General features: G+C 35.4%; 1 long non-coding RNA gene across 1 annotated transcript; it reads right to left on the bottom strand.

The window, feature by feature from the left end:
* Nucleotides 1-2,143: 2,143 nt before the first annotated feature.
* On the bottom strand, nucleotides 2,144-3,760 carry LOC138316927 (uncharacterized). The gene is made up of 3 exons (XR_011207684.1): nucleotides 3,602-3,760; nucleotides 2,471-2,564; nucleotides 2,144-2,283 (listed from the first exon to the last, which is right to left on the bottom strand). It is a non-coding gene; the product is annotated as an uncharacterized lncRNA (long non-coding RNA).
* Nucleotides 3,761-5,750: the final 1,990 nt, after the last annotated feature.

A 5,750-nucleotide genomic window follows, 5' to 3' on the forward strand; every position in this document is an offset into this window, starting at 1 on the left:
GGGTTTTGCTGTTTTATACATATATACCAATTAAATGTACTTAAATGAAAACCGTTACTTGTATATTATACAAATCCATTCTCATCTGTACATGTGTTAGAGTGTGTAAAAGTATACATGTACAGAACATTATTTCCATAATGAACAAATTAATCAAATGCAGGTGCATTGTAGTATGACTTTCTAATGAACTTACATGAGTTTTTTTTAAATCAACACAATGAATAAATATCAACAATTTCGGAACCATATCTACACTTGACAAAGAAGGAATATACAATGTATTTCATACCTTCTCCTTTGCAACTATGTAATGATATAAATTAATTTCACTTTTTGTTGCTTCATAGTAATACGTATACCCTGAATAGGAATTTATAGACTCTTTAATTTTATCATATATAATTTTATATAGTTAGTCCCTTAAATTTGTTACATCAAATTACTTAGTGGTAAATTTTAAGAAGAACAAAAAGCTTTTTGCTTTTATTTTTTTTCTCTTTTTCCAGGATGTAGATGGTGCTATAAACATACCTACATGTACAGGAACCACCAATTTTGGAAGAAGGTTACACCGATCTTGGATGAAGGTTACACCAATTTGGGAAGATGTTTACACCGACCTTGGAAGAAGGTTACACCGATCTTGGATGAAGGTTACACCGATTTTGGATGAAGGTTACACCAATTTGGGAAGAAGGTTACACCGACCTTGGAAGAAGGTTACACCGATCTTAGATGAAGATTACACCGATTTGTGATGAAAGTAACACCAATTTGGGATGAAGGTTACACCTATCTTGGATGAAGGTTACACCAATTTGAGATGAAGGTTACACAAATTTTGGTGAAGGTTACACCAATTTGAGATGAAGGTTACACAAATTTTGGTGAAGGTTACACCAATTTGGGATGAAGGTTACACAGAACCTGGATGAAGATTACACCTTTTTTGGATGAAGATTACACCGATTTTGGATGAAAGTTACACCTATCCTTGATTAAGTTTACTCCAAAAAAGTTGGCACCAAATATGCCTCCTTTTCGGTGTAATGTTAAACCAAAAAAGGTGGCACCACAGCTGCCTCCTTTTTTGGTGTAACTTAACACCACTGGTGTAACTTTACACGAGTGGTGTAACAAAAAAATATGGTGCAACGTTACACCAAAAAAGTGGTGTCACCTTTTTTGGTGTAACTTAACAACCAAAAGTTTACAGTGTAGTCAGTCAATATACAGCTGTTTTCATACCTTATCAGCCCATTCACAGTCACAACTGTTTTTTGAGGTGTTGGGACAAAACCTCATGAATGGTTTCACGAGATCGTAGACCTCGAGAAACATTCCTAGGATTGGTCCAAACTACCGGAAAGAAAGAGTTTTGACTTTTGACTCTTATGGCTGGGAAACAATGTATTGTTACTTGAATAGACCAGAAATCCTAATGAATTAGTGTCCAATAAAGCAAAAATTAAGCTTGAAAATGAGATAGGGTTGTATTATACAAGAGTATGTCAGGTATTAATAACAATTTAGTTTAGGCGCTATTGTTCCTTTCTGTGTTTACCGACGTGTTCAACTCCATTTGGCGTTATTTGAATCATATCTTAGGAAGTAAGAGCAAGTGGTTTGGGTTTATGACGCTCTAATTTCATCGATCAAAGCTCAAATTTTGAAATAAAATACTTATCTTTTAATTTCCATTGGCTGGTTTATTTGATTATTTAACGTCCTATTTAATAGCCAGGGTCATGTAAGGACGGCCTCCCATGATGTATGCGTGCGTGTTTTAGAGACTGCGGTATATTCCTGTTGTGTGCTCTTCTGAAAATCTCACTTTATAGATATTTTCCGTGAATCTAATTTGTAACGTGAGTATTACAGCAATAATAAGACATAGACCACATACCACAAAGAACGTGGCATTTTATCCGAAAACAAAAACAGAAGCAATGTCGAAATACAAATGCAAGTGAAACACAAATTTATTTACTTGAGCTTTTGAGCTTTTCTAGAAATCGGAAAATTTCCAGAAAATTTTCAACGATTGTATGACACCAAAATAAAGAACCATGCAATAATGCATAATGGCTGTCTTGGTGGTAATAAACCTTTATGTGTCCACTTTACACACTCGTCGACACGTGTACACCGACTCATAGTTATTTTTGTTTTCCTGGCAGCCTCCATACAGGAAGGTGCGACAAGACTCGGTGTCTGGATCATAGTACCACCGTACAAGTCTTTGACGGCACGGCCCTTTGTACGGTGGCTGGAAACATCCTAAAACAAAACGTGGCTATATTAGAAACGCTTTAGTGGTGTTAAACACATTCGAGTGATTGCATTTCTTCTGATAGGCTTACCAGATAAAACTGGTGTCTTTCATTACTTTAGAAAATGACTTGCTGGTGTGAAATAATCACTGTTTCCAAGAACCAACCACTTCCGGAACTGATGATTTACTTACGAGATGGTCGTCCACCTTCATCAGCCACCACTGTTGACACTAACAGTAGCACAAGACACAGCACGGCTACACTCTTCATTATCATATCTTGGCTCTGTTTAACGAAGCGAAAGGTATTATACATGTAAAGAATAACTTACAATTCTGCACTAACGCGAACTTTATATTTTTCATACATAAACATTCGTTTAAAACTATATACCAGTATGCTTTTGATCTGGGCTCGCTTGTTCAAAGGATGCTTAACTTAATTACAATTTAACGACAATTTTCAAATTAAGATTTTTTTTTGTAATATAATGTACAAATTTTACATAATTTTATAGGATTCTGAATTACTCTATTCTTTAATTATTTGCTGATTTCATTGAATATATACTCACAAAGTTGCCGCAAATGCAAAATGAAAATTTCACTAATCATCTGATTGGGCTAATTGTCCATGATTAGAAGAATTTGAACCTAAAATTATTTTTTGTGTGTGTTGTCTCTCGACAGCAAACCTAAGAGAGTCATGTCTTTGGACTACATTTATGCACACGTACTTAAAAGACTTATATACATTTGAGGAAATATTCTACCTACCTATATTAAGTATAGAGTACAATATTGTGTTGTGAATGCCAACATGCAGATGTACAGGTGTGTAACTGTGGCAGTATAACTCACAATAATAAAGTTTCACCTTGTTCATGCTTTCCTTGTTCCTTCTTGTTACATCATGAACACAGTTAAAAGAAAAAGTCTGAATACTTAACGCACAATACGGCCTATCATGATGGCGACATCCTAAACTTCATGTTAACACCCTAAATTTGATGGCAACACCCTAAACTTGATGGTTACACCCTAAACTTGATGGTTACATACTAATCTTGATGGCAATACCCTAAACTTGATGGTTACACCCTTAACTTGATGGTTACACCCTAAACTTGATGGTTACACCCTAAACTTGATGGTTACACTCTGAATTTGATGGTAACACCCTAAACTTAATGGTTACACCCTAGTTTGGCTACATATACTATTTAATAGTGCAGTTTATGAAATGAAGTTTACAAAATATGTTGTCAAAAATACTACATATATATAATGAAACAGAAAGTAATAGGAAAACAATATACTTACGATGAAACTGGGTTATCTGTTGTGCAGTGTTAGGATTGAATCTGGACACGCTGACCGCGCGCGCTTGGCCATATTTATAGCAGTGTACGTTATTCTGTAGGAGTCATTTTTCAGGCACCATGTGCAGTGGTCATTATTCTGTCATCCCTACAGCTGATAAGTCAGTTTCATATTATAAATAGCTAGTTTAATATGTATCCATACCAAGAACATGAGCGGTAGGCGAAATGTCATGACACCCTGTAGATGTTACTAATGCAAAATCTAAAAAGAATCACCTTAAATGCATGATATTACATGTAAACGACGATACATACATGCATTAGTATAAAATGCATCCAGCCAGAAGTGCTTGTTAAACACGTTGTTTAAAACGTAACAGGTTGTCACAGTTTCCACATTATAACTTTATGGTAGACATATTTGTTGTTCTGAACCAGTAGTATTGACCCAACAATTTTTTTTTATCCAGGGACACTCTTTTGGCTGATCCATATGTAATCTAGTTCACAGTTTATGTGTAGGAAAAAATACCATGAGTGGTGGTGGCATCCTCGATATTCCATAGGTTACTATCACTGTCGTTATATCCACCCCTGGACTATCTTATAGTAAAACTGAAGGTAGTTCAGGAGAAAATAACTGACCTATCACAGGCCTACTAGAGACTCCTACAGAGAAGCGATATCCAAAGTGACACAGTCAACTATAGTGTACCGTTATTCGATCCTTTTGATGTACATCAAAGGACCAAATTCAGTTGAAATTTCATGTACCTGTGTCATATGTTGCCTTTAGTATTACTTCTGAAATAGTCCAAAGGGTGATATACCATCAGTGATAGTAACCCCTGGAGTATCGAGGATGTGCTGGGGTCGATCATGTTATCTATTTTGGCTACATGAAGCAAAGTTGAGAACTACATACAAGTAACAGACCCTTTCTGTAAACGTTTTCATACAAAGTTGAGAACTACATACAAGTAACAGAATCTTTCTGTAAACGTTTTGATACAAAGTTGAGAACTACATACAAGTAACAGACCCTTTCTGTAAACGTGCTGATACAAAGTTGAGAACTACATACAAGTAACAGACCCTTTCTGGAAACATGTTGATACAAAGTTGAGAACTACATACAAGTAACAGACCCTTTCTGTAAACGTTTTTGATACAAAGTTGAGAACTACATACAAGTAACAGACCCTTTCTGTTGATACAAAGTTGAGAACTACATACAAGTAACAGACCCTTTCTGTAAACGTGTTGATACAAAGTTGAGAACTACATACAAGTAACAGACCCTTTCTGTAAACGTTTTGATACAAAGTTGAGAACTACATACAAGTAACAGACCCTTTCTGTAAACGTGTTGATACAAAGTTGAGAACTACATACAAGTAACAGACCCTTTCTGTAAACGTGCTGATACAAAGTTGAGAACTACATACAAGTAACAGACCCTTTCTGTAAACGTGTTGATACAAAGTTGAGAACTACATACAAGTAACAGACCCTTTCTGTAAACGTGTTGATACAAAGTTGAGAACTACATACAAGTAACAGACCCTTTCTGTAAACGTGTTGATACAAAGTTGAGAACTACATACAAGTAACAGACCCTTTCTGTAAACGTTTGATACAAAGTTGAGAACTACATACAAACTACAAAATAAGACCCTTTCTGTAAACGTTTGATACAAAGTTGAGAACTACATACAAGTAACAGACCCTTTCTGTAAACGTTTTGATACAAAGTTGAGAACTACATACAAGTAACAGACCCTTTCTGTAAACGTGTTGATACAAAGTTGAGAACTACATACAAGTAACAGACCCTTTCTGTAAACGTTTTGATACAAAGTTGAGAACTACATACAAGTAACAGCCCTTCTGAACTTTACAAAGTGAGAACTACATACAAGTAACAGACCCTTTCTGTAAACGTTGATAAAAGTTGAGATACATACAAGTACAGACCCTTTCTGTAAACGTGCTGATACAAAGTTGAGAACTACATACAAGTAACAGACCCTTTCTGTAAACGTTTTGATACAAAGTTGAGAACTACATACAAGTAACAGACCCTTTCTGTAAACGTTTTGATACAAAGTTGAGAACTACATACAAGTAACAGACCCTTTCTGTAA

Source organism: Argopecten irradians, chromosome 2, assembly GCF_041381155.1.
Source record: "Argopecten irradians isolate NY chromosome 2, Ai_NY, whole genome shotgun sequence".
Taxonomy (NCBI): domain Eukaryota; kingdom Metazoa; phylum Mollusca; class Bivalvia; order Pectinida; family Pectinidae; genus Argopecten; species Argopecten irradians.